Here is a 15,632-nt window from a genome sequence, read left to right as displayed (position 1 = left end):
CTCCCTGTCCCAAAGTTCACAGCAGGAGTGATCAGGCTTCTACGATGTGGCCACGGAAGAATGCGGGGTGCTGGTGGTGTCATTGCCAAGTATAGCATGCAGTTTGTTATAAAAGCAGCCTGCCTGTGGGCCAGCACCAGATTTCTTGTTGCCCCTCCCTCCTTCTTGTAGCCTCCCTGTAGCCCAGGCAAAGTTATTTTGCTTTCCTGTGGCACTGTGGCTGATCCCTGTCATACCCCTTTACCTACATCCCCTCTGCTATCTGCACGTAGATGTCTGTATTTCTACAGCGGTCCCACAGCTGTCCTTGCACAGCTGCTTCTCCCCACATGCAGAGTAGATACAACAATTCTTGCCTGCTCCAGGCAGGAATGCTTCTAGTAGCTCTCCATGTGTGTGGAGCCGGTATGGTGGATGCACACGACAAAGGTGAGCTGGTAGGTGTGCTTGCCAAGGTGAGCAATCAGGAAAAGGTATTTCAAAAACACACAGAGGTTTTAAAGGGAGAGGGACTCTGGTCACTGTGACCCCTGGGTAGTAGAATTTAAAATTGTAACAGAGCGGCCACTGTCACAGGGACCGGGGCATTGTGAGACAGCGGCTGGAGGACTGTTAGGTGACACAGATGTGAGTGTAAACGTAAGTAAGTCGCTCATGGCTCTGAGTCGTGTGGGGAAGTGGTGGTATTGCGTTGCTGTAACGAGATGCTTATGTTGGCAGAAGACAAATTTTGATGGAGATATAGGCACAACTAGGTTAGCGCAAGTTGACTTAGGTCAACCTAACTTTGTAGTGTAGGCCAGGCCACAATGAAGGCCATTTCACCCCTTGCTGCTACCATGCTCAGACCTCAGGGGAGATAGGGTGGTCTTTTGATTAAGGCACAGCCTGCTTCTCAGAAGACCTGGGTTCACAGACTTCCTGTGTGATGTTGGGTAAATAACCTCATCTTTCTGTCTCAGTTCTCCATCTGTAAAATGCAGATCATTGTGCTTTCCTACCTCAGTTGTTGAGGATACATTCATAAATGATTGTCATGATCAAATACTATGCTGAGGGACCATATAATGTGCCTAGACAATAGTGATCTATTCAAATGTCATAACATCATGAAAACATCTGAATCCTACACATAGACCTTTGAGGGTGAAAAGGTGTTTTCCTTGCTCAGGGCATGTCTACACTACAAACTTTTGCCAACGCGTATTACTCTGGCATGTAGCCGCCACAGGTTTTAATATCACTTGTATGCATGCAACTTTCGCCATCCCATAATGCTATCTCTATCCCATAGTTTTCATGCCTATTTTTGAAATCCCACAAACCTGCCTGGGATTTGTCACTGCCATCTCCGACAGACGCATGGAGCCTACTCAGCACTGAACTGTTATCATGAACATTGCAAGCAAAGGACACACGATCCTCTCGTATTTGCAGAGTTGCAAGAAGAGCCATGGGGCACATGAAGATTTTGTGAGGGACGTATTACTATGGGACATAGCTAGAACCAATTCAAGGTTGTTGCCAGTGTTTATGAAGCAGCTGCAGATGGTGGAGTACCACTTTTGGGCCTGAGAAACAAGCATTGACTGGTAGGATCACATCATAATGCAAGTTTGGGTGACAAGCAGCGGCTGCAGCACTTTTGGATGCACGAGGTCACATTCCTGGATCTTTGTGCTGAGCTCTCTCCAGCGCAAGAACACCAGAACAAGAGCTGCACTGACAGTGAGGAAGTGAGTGGAATCAGTGGGGTAACTTGTAACACCAGATTGCTACCAGATAGTAGGAAGTCATTTTGGAGTTGGAAAATCCACTGTGGGTGCTGTTATCATGCAAGCATTCAGGGCTATTACTCATATCTTGCTATGCACGACTGTGACTCTCGGCATCATGCAAGACATAATGGATGGAGTTGCAAAAGTGGGGCTCCTGAATTGTGGTGGCGCGAGAGACAGCACACACACACATCCCTATTTTGGCAGCACAGAAAGGGCTATTTTTCTGTGGTTATGCAAGCACTGGGGGATCACTGGGGACATTTCACTGACATCTGTGTTGGCTGGTCAGGGAAGATGCCTGATACTCGCACCTTTAATAACACAGGACTGTTAAGAAAAATACAAGCAGGAATTTTCTTTCTCTACCAGCAGATTACCATTGGTGATGTTGAAATGCTAATAATGATTGTGGGAGGCCCAGCCTACCCTGTATTCCCTTGGCTCATGAAGCTGTACTCCAGCCACCTCAACAGCACCAAGGAAAGATTCAACTACTGGCTCAGCAGGTGCAGAATGACAGTTGAATGTGCTTTTAGTAAATTGAAGCGGCTCTGGTGTTGTTTATCCGCAAGATTGGATCTCGGTGAGAAAAATATCCCAATGGTTATAGCTCCCTGCTGTGTCCTAAATAATATCTGTGAAGCAAAGGGGGGGAAGTTGCTGCCAGGGTGGAAGTGGAATGGCTGTCTATTGAGTTTGAACAGTCAGAAACAAGGGTTATCAGAAGAACTCAATGTGGAGCTATACAGCTCAAGGCCGCTTGGAAAGAGCATTTTAACAGCAGGCCATAGTAATGCGTTGTGGTGTACTGTGCTCTACCAGACCCTGCAGTTTGGGGTGTGTGTTAGGAATTGTGTGGTGCATGGTGCACATCTGTGAATCTAACACTGACAATGCACCTATTCATTTTTGGTGCTTGCTGTACATTTATGATTATTACACTGTGTGTGTCACTGATCCTTTGAGTTGTGTCACAGTGTACAATAACAACTAAGTGGGTGCTTTCACTGCTGCCAGGCATTCTGCAGCATATGTTGGGAACTAAGAAAGATGAATTGTTTTCCAAACAATAGAGTTTTATTGAGTAATGAATACACTTTAAAAATATCTGTGCAAGTTAAAAGCAATTACATTAAAACTGCTGAGTTAGAAATGATCTGCAAACTTGACACATTCAAACTGGGTTTAAACAGAGATTTGGAATGGCTCTCTTATTACAAGAGATAATTGTTTTGCTCACCCATTCTCACCTCCTACTCAATGACTGTCAGCCCTCAAGTACCCGGCTTTCATCCACCTCCCCCGTTGTTCTCTATGCACTTGTATATCAATGTTTCCTATTTACTGTATGATTCTACCTCTGCATCTGACGAAGTGAGTTGAGTCTCACGAAAGCTTATGCCTACAAAAATTAAATTTGTTAGTCTTTAAAGTGCCACAGAACTCTCGTTGATTAAAACCTTAGCAAATTTATGGAACAAAGCTTAAAGCAGGAGAAGGAACATTCATGTCCGTCTTAGCTATACATACATCAACTGTGGCTCTCACAGGTATGTGAAGCTATGGTTGTCCTTAATGTCCCCCAATGTGGAATGGTAGGGGTAGGGATGCAGTCTCTGATGCCATGAGGAATATTGAGGGAAATGCTATACTGGAGTTCTCCATGGACTGCAAAGGGAGGAAAGCCCAGGATTGTTGAACCTGTAGGTCCACAAGAGTCTGCACTATCTGTGTTTTCTATCAGAGAAGCCCCATTATGTCCTGGTGCATCTTCCTCTCCTCTTCCTGTTGCAATTCCTGGGCCTTTCTCCTGTCTGCTCTTTCCTTCTCCACACAGTCTGCAGTATTCATTCTCTGGGCCCGCTGCTCACAGTCCGATGCAGCACTGGTTTGCAGGATCTTGCTGAACAGGTCATCCCAAGTCCTCTTCTTTCTCCTTCTTCTTTGACTCAGGAATTTTGCAGGTGTGCCGGGGGAACCCTTCAAGGCCGCAATGGCAGCAGCTACAGATAAAACACTCAGAGGTACCATTCTCAGTAGAGTCACAAAGGAAAGTGAAAGTTAAGATTCAGAACTCCCTTCCTTTGCTGTGCTAAAGTTCTGACCAGGGCATGCTTATTGACACTTCTGCAAGAAACTATTATTATAGGGCAATGGGACTGAATACTGCCACTGTTTTCCACAGGTGGTGGTGATTTTAGAGGGTATCTCACTCCTGAGGTGCAGAGAGCACAGCTTCTGTTCCGAAGCCGCCCGGGCCCATATGCTGCTAGCTTGTTAACTGTCATGGTGCCTGCTGAAGTTATTGCTGACTGGTGTGAGAAAGTGTGTCCTACCACAGAGAACAAAATAAGGCTGCCATCCCTAGAAACCTTCAGGAGAGGATTGCAGAGTACCTCCATGAAAGTTTTTCATCAAGATCTCACAGGAACATTCAGGGGACATCCCTGTTTAAATAAACAAACTGCTCCACATGGCTCTCCTCCCCCACCCCCGTCTAATTCTACAGGGGAATGAACAGGGGATAAGGCCGACTCTCTTTATTGTACCAGTACCGCTTCTAGGATAAGTACATTAATGAAAAGTTGCTAGCTGTGTCCTCCTAAGCTGGGGGGCCATCACTGTAATGGGAAATAAATTTACACATTTACCCAAGGTTCCTTCCCCTGCATCGGGCTCGCCTATGCTCAACTGCCGGGACTGACTGAACTACAGTGGAATATCAAACAGGTCCTGGCTCGTGGCATAGCTGGACCTTCACACTCGTGTGTCTCCCATCCTCTTTCTTCCTCCTCCTCGCTGCTCATGCCAAGGGCCTGTGATATGGGATCCTCAGGTATTCATGGTGATGTGTGGGGTGGTGGTGGGGTTTCCATCAAATATGGAATGTAGCTCTTTGTAAAAGGGGCAGGTCGGCAGCTTGGCACCAGATCAATAGTTGGCCTCCCTGGCCTTCTGATATGCCTGCTAAAGTTCTTCGCTTTCATGCAGCACTGCTGCTGATCCCTGTGGTACCCCTTCTCTTGCATCCCCTGTGCAATCTGCTTGTAGATATCTGCATTTCTACCTCTGGTCCATAACTGTGCCTGCACAGCCCCTTCTCCCCACAGGACCAGGAGATCCAATATCTCCAACATCTGGAGTATCCAGCATGGTCAGCTGGACAGTGGCACATAACAATGGGGAGTTGCTAGGTTTGCTCGCCAAGCTGCATAGTTAGAAAAAGGCACTTCAGAAATTCATGGCGTTTTAAAAGGAGTAGGGGTGAGGGAGGCTTCCAATCTCCGTAACAGCTGGGCAGTGGAGTTCAGAACTGTGGCCAGAGCAGTCTGTTTCAGACATTGTGGGACTGCTGATGGAGGTCTTGTATATAGGTAATGCAGTTGATATAGGTAATGCAGTGTCTACACTCACGCTGCATTGACCTCCATACAGTGACCATGGCTCAGCGCCACTCAGGGAGGTGGTTTGACTATGTTGTCGTAATGAAGAATTTACATTGCTGGGAGACCAATTTAAGTGTAGATACATGCACAGCTAGGTCAACACCAGGTGGCTTGCATCAACCTAACTTTGTACTGTAGACTAGGCTTCAGTGTGTGATAAAAGCCCTCACCATTACAAATATCTACACTAAATGTTATGCTGGCACCAAATGGATTTCAGCAACACACACCTAGTTTTGGGAGTCCTGCTTGTCTTAGCCTTCAATAAAATGAGCAGAAATTGACCCAGTTGAGATAATGGTAAGAGAAAGGCATTCAAATGAAAATATAACTTATTTTACTTGATACATTTAATGAAGGTTGGTTCCTAAGATTCCAGCCTATAGACCTTTAGTCACAGCCCTTCTGCATCACTGGCACAGGGGTTTAGTGATGTCATTGGATCTGCATAGGCCTCTAACCTTACTTGCCCCAACACTACTTTCTGCTGCTTTGGAGACCCCTTTGTGGTGGGTAGGGGACTGCACAGTACCTATTGATGAAACAATGCCATATTCTTCTTCGAGTATTTGCTCATGTCTATTCCATTATAGGTGTGTGCACACCTCCATGCATAGTTACCGTAACTTTTTTCCCCTTAGCAGATCCCGTAGGGCCAGCTCCAGCACCCCCTGGAGCCCCGCGCACATGCCGCAGTATATGAGGCGCTGTCAGCCCTATGGCCCCTCAGTTCCTTCTTTCCGCCTGTGACAGTTGCTGGAACTGCCTTTGCTTGCATCACAAGTGCTTAATTCTCCTTGTTTTGGACTTTGTTGTTTGTGTTAATTAGGTAGTTAGGTTAAGTAATTGTTAATAGTGGTAGTTAGACACTTAGGGTAGTCCCGGCTGTGACTTTGCCAGGAGTGGGCTTTCCCACTAAGTAACCCTCACGATAGCTGCCTGAAGTGCCATCGTAAGGAGAAGTGCAAGATTTGCAAAGCTTTCAAACCTTGAACTCAGAAAGACAAAGAAATCCACCTGAAAGCCTTGCTTATGGAGGCAGCGCTTCAACTGGCCTCCGAGCCAGCCCACTCCACCTCAGTACCAAGCGTGGCATTGGTGCAGAGTGCTCTGTTCGCATCGGCCCCGACTTGGCACTGCGCCGCATCTCCAGTGCAGAAGAAGAGGTGGAAGCAGTGCTTGGAACGCGGACACTCCCCCACACCGTCTAAGCAGGCAGGGTCAAGCACTGAACCGCACCAGAGTCAGACCACAGAGACTTGCTCGCCGGAGCCAGCGTCTCCAGCCAGGGAGCCACCCCCGACTCCTGGGGAGGGGAGCCCCTCTGCACCTACCAGTGCCATCGACACCAGAGGCCTTTCAGGCGGCAAAAGCCGTGCCCACGCTGCCTCCGTCCCAAGCTCCACTGAGAAAGACGGGGCCGGTGTGGCAGAGGAAGCCCGCGCTGAGACCCTCTGAATGGTTCAGGAGATCCCCGGTGTGGGGAGGAAGATCTCCAGCAGGCCGGTCACGTAGGGTGAAGCAGTGCCGCTCCCCTAGAAGTCGTTCCAGGTCACTGGAGCAACCTGCATTGAGGCAGGGAACGAAGTTGCCCTCCCAATGCCATTCACGATCCCCGATACCAGGAGAAGTCCACCCCAGGAGGTGGCACTGATTGGAGTCGCCTGCAGGGCACCATTCCCCAGACGGAACTCGCCGTTCCCGCTCTCCGGCAATGAAGAGTTCGCCCACATTGAGGCGGCACCGAACCTAGTCATCGGAGACAGACTCGGCACCGAGGAGTTCTCCCACATCGAGGCGGCACCAAACCCGGGCACCGGCGTCTGTCTCGGCACCAAGAGGCAAGTGGCGCAGCAAGTCCTCAGTACCTAGACAATGCTTTGGACGATCCAGCTTGTTGAAGCATGATTCTGCGCGCCAGCACCGGTCACAGCACTGATGTCGGACCTCGTCGTTGTCAAGGTCATCAACATAGAGAGGACGCTCTCTGGAGTGAAGGAGCACCCATGGATCAGGGCACCGCTCCCCTCAGTTTGGTACCACACAGCGGGAGCCTCCGAGACAGATCCACCATGGTCTTCTGATGGTGCCTCAGTGTCCTCCCACGGGGGTGGTCACTGGATGAGTCACCATGAGCAAAAGGTGCCAGAGCCCCCGCTGCAGGTAGCCTCTGGACAGCCTCAGGTGCAGTGGCCTCCCCAATGGCCATATTGGGGTCCCTGGGGTTTTCCGGTAGTACTGGGACCACAGTCCATCACGTCCTCGGGTGTGTAGTCAATGCCACCAGTACCGGAGAAGGGACACCAATCGCCCTCGGATGATGATTGGGACCCACAGGAAGGGACCTCTGTGGGGACCTCTCGTCGGTGGGAGGGGTGCCACTTCCTGCTGTGCCCCTCTAATCCTCCTCCTCCTCCTCTCTGGATGAAGCAGTCTCCCAGGATCACTCAGCACCCCTGGATGATTTTAGGGTGCACCAGGAGCTGATCCAGAGGGTGGCCTCCAACTTGGGGTTGGAGGTGGAGGAGCTAAAAGAGGCGTCAGACAGTTTATTTAACATCCTAGCAGCAGCTGCCCCTGCTCAGGTAGCCCTCCTCATCCATGAAGGGGTTCTCAAGATAGGGAAGGCCTTGTGGCAAACCCCTTCATCCATAGCCTCGACATCTAAAGGGGCCGAGAAAAAATATTATGTTCCAGCCAAGGGGTTTGAATACCTGTTCACCCACCCCTCCCCTGGGACCCTGGTGATGGACGCTCCCAACCAGAGGGATAGACAAGGGCAGCCTGGGTCTACACTGAAAAACAAGGACAATAAAAAGCTAGACCTGTTTGGGAGAAAGATTTATTCAATGGCAAGCTTATAGTTTAGGATTGCCAATCAGCAGGCTCTCCTGGGCAGGTATAATTTTAACCTCTGGGACTCGCTGAAACGCTTCGCGGACACTCTGCCCTACAACCAGGCACTGGACTTTAATACCATTGTGGAAGAGGGTACCATGGTGGCCAAAGCAGAGCTCCAGGCATCCTTGGATGCAGCTGATTTGGCGGGCAGGGCTATAGCCTCCACCATTTGCATGCTCAGGTGTTGTGGCTCCAATCATCGGGGCTGTCCCAGAAGGTCCAAGAGTCCATCCAGGACCTTCCCTTCGATGAGTTGGCCTTGTTCTCAGACCAGACAGATGTAAAGTTGCATGGTCTGAAGGACTCGAGGGCCACGTTCTGCTCCCTGAGCCTTTACACGCCACAGACCTGTAAGCATTAGTCATGTCCCCAGGGCCAGCAACAACTGAGGTATCAGCCACGTTCACAGCCATTCATGCCCTATAAACAGAGGGACAGAAATAGGGGGTCTAGGAGATTCCATCCGCCCCCCAAGTTCCTCCTCAGCCCCACAGCAAGGATCATCTAGGTGGTTGGGCAATCACAGGAGGCCATTTTGATGGTGCGCCCGAGGGCGGCGTCCCAGCCTGTTTCCTGGATCCCTCCTGCCCCTTTTTAAACCACCTAGCCTCCTTCTGATCCGAATGGGACAAGATTACCTCAGACCGCTGGGTCCTTGACATAGTTCGGCAGGCTATGCCTTCCGGTTTACGTCTACTCCTCCCAACAACCCTCCCTCTCTGTCACTCTTCAGGGATCCCTCTCAGAAGCAACTCCTCATTCAAGAAGTATAGACCCTCCTCATGGGAGCAATGGAAAAGGTGCCACCGGACATGACTTCCTCATTCCCAAAAGCAAAAGGGGGTCTACAGCCCATACTAGACCTGAATCGTTTCAACAAATATCTCAAGAGACTCAAGTTTCGCATGGTCTCCCTAGCTTCCATAATCCCATCCCTGGATCCAGGAGACTGGTATGACGCCCTTGATCTCAAGGACGCATATTTTCATATCTCTATTCTCCCTAGCCACACACGCTTCCTTCACTTCTTGGTGGCCGGCTCCAACTACCAATTTACAGCTTTGTCCTTTGGCCTGTCCTCGGCCCAAAGGGTGTTTATGAAATGCATGGCAGTGGTGGCTGTGCACCTGAGGCGTAAGGGGATGCAAATTTTCCCCTACCTGGACAATTGGCTAATCAGCGACAGGTCCAGGTCCCAAATTCAGAACAGTGTGAGTCTGACATATGCCGCTTGCTGCCGGCTGGACCTGCTGATAAACGAGCAAAAGTCCATGTTTACTCCCTTGCAGCGGATCCTGGATGCTTCCCAGGTCAGAGCTTTCCTGCCCCAGCCGTGCTTTGAGGTGATATCCTCCATTATTGCTCATCTGCACCAATGCCCTACAACAACAGCCAGACAGGTCACATGGCGGCCTGCACCTACGTGGTGAGGCTGGTTCACCTGAAGCTCAGGCTGCTTCAGTCATAGCTGGCCTTGGTGTACATTTCGAGCAGGCTCCTTCTGGATCGAGTGGTCACAGTGCCCCAACAGGTCCTAGCCTCCCTAGATTGGTGGAGGACCCCGCAGGCAATGTTAAGGGGTATTCCATTCGAAGACCTAGTCCTCTCAGTTACCCTGATATTGGATGCCTCGGACATGGTGTTGGGGGGGGGGGGGCCATGTCAGCGCCGACTTCAGCACACAATGGTCTGGGCAAGGGAAGAGAGATGCCTGTACATCAATGTGAAAGAACTGCGGGCCATTTGCCTGGCATGCAGAGTGTTCCTCCGCTTTATTGCGGGCAAGGTGATACATGTGCTGACAGATAACACAGCAGCCATGTACTACATTAACAGGCAGGGGGGAGCCTGTTCTTCAGCCTTATGCAGGGAAGCTATCAGACTGTGGGACTTTGCAATGAGGCATGATTTTCACGATAGCCTCTCACCTCCCGGGGGTGATGAACAACGAGGCAGACTGCCTCAGCAGGTCGTTCTTACCCCACCACAATTGGTCGCTACACCCAGAGGTGGTGTCTATGATCTTCCAGAGGTGGGGCTCTCCCCAGGTGGACCTGTTCGCATCAGCATGAAACAAGAAATGCTCACAGTTCTCTTCTCCGTGGTCAAGAGGCCGGGTCGATCTCTGATGCCTTCCTCACGCAGTGGTCGGGGAGCTTCAGGTACGCGTTCCCGCCCATTCCCCTCCTGCACAGACTCCTGCTGAAGATCAAGAGGGACAAGGCGGACGTTATCTTGATCGCTCTGGCTTGGCCAAGACAGCACTGGTTCAGCATGCTGCTGGACCTCTCGATCGCCCCTTCTCTGGAGCCTCCAAGATGGCATAATCTTCTGTCCCAGCATCATGGTCACCTGCTGCACCCAGACCTGGACTCCTTACGCCTCACAGTGTGGAGGCTTTGTGGCTGAGTGAGGATGAGCGAGCCTGTGCAGCGCAAGTCCAGCAAATCCTGCTGGATAGCAGGAAGCCTGCCATGCAGGTTGTGTATTGGGCTAAGTCAAAGCGGTTTACCTGCTGGGCAGAGTCCCAGGGTATCCCATCTACTCTCTTGCTAATACAGGCAATCCTGGAGTACTTGCTACAGCTAAAGCTCCAGGGACTGGCTGTGGCCTCTCTGAAGGTCCACCTAGTGGCTATATCGGCCTTCCATCAGCCGCTAGAGGGGAGGTTACTTTTCTCCCACCTGATGTTGATTAGGTTCCTGAAAGGGGTGGAGAGACTCTATCTGCATGTCCATGACACAGTGCCTCCCTGGTATCGCAACCTAGTCCTCTCATGACTCACGGGGCCCCTCTTTGAATCCATGGCTTCATGTCCTCTGCTCCTGCTTTCTTGAAAGGTGGCCTTCCTGGTGGCTATTACCTCAGCAAGGAGGATCTCTGAGACTAGGGCGCTGACCTCGGAGCCTCCTTATTCTGTGTTCTATAAAGATAAGGTTCAGTTGAGGCTTCACCCGGCCTTCTTGCCCAAAATGGTTTCCCAATTTCATTATAACCAAAATATTTTTCTCCCCGTATTTTTTCCCAAACCACACAGTTCGGAGGAAGAAGGAAGATGGTACTCGCTAGATGTAAGATGGGCCCTGGCTTTCTACATTGAGCGCATGAGACCATTCCGGAGATCAATTCGGTGGCTGACCGAATGAAAAGCTCATCTGTCTCCGCCCAGCACATTTCCTCATGGATGGCTTCCTGCATCAAGTTCTGCTACGAGCAGGCGAAGGTGCCACTTCTGGAAACCATCACAGCTCACTCAACCAGAGCTCAAGCCTCGTCTACAGCCTTCCTAGCGAGAGTGCCCATGCAGGACATCTGCAGAGCCGCCATCTGGTCGTCAGCACATACCTTCACATCCCACTACGCCATTGTCCAGCAGGCGTGGGAAGACACGGGCTTCTGCTGAGCGGTGTTGCAGGCAGCTCATCTGTAACTCTGGCCTACCTCCAAGGTATTACTTGTGAGTCACCTATAATGGAATGGACATGAGCAAGCACTCGAAGAAGAAAAGATGGTTACTTACCAGTAACTGCTGTTCTTCGAGATGTGTTGCTCATGTCCATTCCATAACCCACCCCCCATCCCTGCTGCTGGAGTTGGCAGAAAGAAGGGACTGAGGGTGGCGTAGGGTCGGCAGTGCCTCATATACTGCAGCATGTGCACGGCGCTCCAGGGGGCGCCAGAGCCAGTCCTACATGATCTGCTAAGGGGAAAAAAGTTCTGGTAACCATGCACGGAGATGTACGCACACCTATAATGGAATGGACATGAGCAACACATCCTGAAGAACAGCAGTTACTGGTGAATAACCATCTTTTATGTCATATGCATATGGATGGTGTTTTTCAGGGGTTTTTTAATTGCTAAAATCAGGTGAAATATTGCAAAATGACTAGTAAATAAAATATTTTGGGGTCAGCTGGGAGGGGAAAAATTGCATATTTACAATAACTTAGATTTCTTGCAGAAATTAGCTAATACATATCAATAGAATGTTCTCTTCTATTGCTTCAGTCTGGGATGTGAATATAACAGAGATGGGAGAAGAAGCATTCCATGGTTGTATTGCTTGTAAGCATGGAAAGCAGCTACACAGCTTCCTGAGCCAACTTGGCAAAATGGCTTCTTTTCAGGAGTGTCAGTAGAGATATATAATTGGGGTGGAAGCTGTGTTACTAGCTAACAGATTTACAACCAGAGGCTGAAATCAGATTTAACCTTACTGTACCATAAAATATAACACCACTAGACAATTAGAGAGAGCATAACAGCCTAACTATATCATTTCCTTCCCTTCCCAACACTAATTGCTGTTGTCTCAGAGGATCTCTGTTAGGAAGTCATTAAAATAACAGATTTATATATACAACGGTCTCATTTCTGACTCAACATATTCAGGAAAGCATTACATAAATCCAATTCCTATAGAACAATCTGCCTACAGATGGTTGCAGGCTGCCAATTTGACTAAACATTATTATCCACAATGGGGTTTAGGGGTTTCTGATAAACTAGTGCATCCTCACCAGTTGGATTCATTCATATTCAGTGGGTTTGAATGTTAAATGGCTTACTTTTTAAAGAAAAAAAATCATGGTTCTAATTTCTCTCTGCCTAACGCGCTCCCACTAAATATTTCTGAACAATCGGTCATATTTGACAACCACTAACAGCCACGCTACCCTACATGGGCACACATCAAAACCCCCATACACTGACCATTATCCAGCAACTTGCTGAGCTGATTTAATGAGGTGAAGTTGCTCGAACACTCTTTGTTCCTCCCCTTCCTCCTGTGAGCAATCACTCAAAACAATGACCTCTGTGTGTTGCACCACTTACAGCAATTCTGCTCACTAACTCAGTTGATGCTGCTGAGGATCAAACCGTAAGCCTTTTAAGACCAATACATTCTATAAACTTGCTCCCAAGGATATTGGGACAGGCTTCAAAGATACACATTTGAATTTTTTTGATTGTGCTAGTGAATGCACTTTGACCTAATTATTATTATTATTACTTTAGACCAGAAAAGACAGGCTGCCACTTTTGTAATTGTGGAAAAACCCCAAACCGAGAGACCTCTTGACATTTTGCATCACTAAAATGGATCAAAATAACAATGCTACCATCGAAAATTACATCTGACAGAATTATTTTATATGTATGTGGCCACAATAGCACTGGTTTTGCATAATTCTCTTCCTTAATGAACTGCCAAAGCTTAACAGTTTGAGTCAGTTTGCTGCGAAAAGTTAGAGGTTATGTAGGAGAAGTCATTACGGCAATAACACTAATAAAGGTCTGTCAAGATTATATTTATCCATGTGTAAACAAAACCAGTTTGAGACCAATGTTATACTCATAAAGGACGGAAACAATGCTAAAAGTCAATTGCAGCCTATGACATGCTGAAACATGGTGGTAAAACACTGGCATCCTGTCTACAAAACAGTTTCCTCTAGTAGTTAATTATACCTACAAAGTCTGCTGATATAACACATACCCTACAAGTCTCTCTCCAGACAGCTGTATACTATAGAACAGGTTTCTGATATCTTTATAACAGTGACAATGTTTAACTACCAACGTTACTGATTTTATATGTAAAAGTAAGCTGTGTGGATTTATCTGAGATCAAACTATTTTCTGCCTTTAAAAATAACTTGAGGAAAGTCAATTGCATCAGTAGTCTCTTCAGTAATGAATGTGCCCACTTGCTTACACTGTATGAAAAACTATAGGTTCTGAGAGCTGGGATGGGGTAGTGGGAGAGCTTGTCATAACAGAGGGATCAGAGCACTCTGGGCACCACAGGACCTTTATCTTCTGTCCTTTTTGTCTTTGGAGTAAAAGTATTCAAGAACCCAAAGATGTTTTAGAAAAATAACTGACTTTATTAAGTATAAGAGATTTATTTCAATGAGGTTTACTGAAAGAGCATGAGAAAGCTAAGAAGGGCGAGTTCTATTTTACAGAAACTCCATCCGTCACAAATCCTCAGCAGGATGTCAAGTTACAAACATCACATCACCAGACCACTGGCTGAGCCACCAGCATTGGCTGAGCACACCCTTAGGAGGACACTTTGCTAGCTGCTGGTGGAAGCAGTAATCTAATGCAAATTAACACTCACATGGAAGCCATTAAAGTCTTAAATTCCAAAGTGAAACAACCTTAATTTAGCTGATGGCATCATTAAGGTGGTAGTACCAGGCCCGCTAAGCCTTAGCTAGTAAAGTTCATGGACATTTCCATTTGAAATACTGTAATTTGAAATACTGCATGTGTATCAATGCTGTCTCCTTTGGGTCTACGTAGCCCCTTTACAGTTGACAACTAAAGGAGAGTTTCCCTTAGCTCAAATGGGAGAGGCCTGTAATTTTGGAGCAGGAAAACAAATCACAGTTGCCATTAAATTTTGAATGACCTTGGGATCACACATAATGCAACCTCCAAAGTCCTAGGTGGCCACAGATTCCTTACAATAGTCTCTGTGCATTAGCATTCAGCTGTGAATATTTGCACCAAGTTGATTTTAGTCCTTAAGCATTTTTTTGCGCGTTTTATTGTCTTTATTCTGATTTGTCCTTGTGTTGTGTTACTACAGGTGTGTAGGGAGTTTTGTAGGTGATTTGGTCTAATCTATTTTGGTGTTTTGAAAAAAAATGTGTAAAGCAAAATACAAATTCTGGGACAGTAAGTGCTGAAATTCTGAGGTTTGAAAGGTGACTACTGGACATTCGTAATGGATGTTTTTGATCAGGCTTTTTGCTATGAATTTGGTGTTATGTTATGGATTCAGGATACTTAAATGCGTGTTATCGTTACACATACATATCATGCATCATAATCACCTCATGTTCTGATTGGCCTGTTATGGTGCATACAGTACTTCGAAAAAATATTAAGACTTGCAATAAACCTATCCACGTCAGCTGATCTAGTGGTAGCCTGACGATCTTGTATTTAGCTGTGACACTCTGACTACCTTTCTCAGACCTGAAGAAGAGCTCTGTGTAGCTCGAAAGCTTGTCCAATAAAATATATTAGCTCACTCACCTTGTCTCACAGGTCAACCAGTACAACCCAGTATGCTTTATCCATCTGGGTTGTATTCATTCTTTCGGTCCTCTTTCTCCTCTACTCCCCGTTATGGACTTGCAAAATCTCCAGTTCATATCCTGAACGTATAGGATCAGGTCTTCCCACCTTCAGTTTTAAGTGCACAGTATATTTCCATCTTGCCTTTATTAATAAATAACACATAACAAAGCACACAGAAATATTTTTTAAATTAAAATTTAAAAATGCACATGCAGTTTTTCCCTTGGGGAGAAGAAGTCAGTGAGAGACGGAAATAAACCACACATGAGAGATACTAATCACATTGCTTGTTGTGTGGTGCTTTGCTGAGCTGCTATAGTAAATGTTAGCTATCTTAGCTTTTGCCATTAGCTAATAAAAAACTCTAGAAAATGTTTATATCAACATTTGTTTTATTTTA

Source organism: Emydura macquarii, unplaced genomic scaffold, assembly GCF_026122565.2.
Source record: "Emydura macquarii macquarii isolate MOO-44397 ecotype Brisbane River unplaced genomic scaffold, CSIRO-AGI_Emac_v2 contig_1253, whole genome shotgun sequence".
In the NCBI taxonomy this organism is placed as follows: Eukaryota; Metazoa; Chordata; order Testudines; family Chelidae; genus Emydura; species Emydura macquarii.
This window is presented reverse-complemented; position numbering follows the sequence as displayed.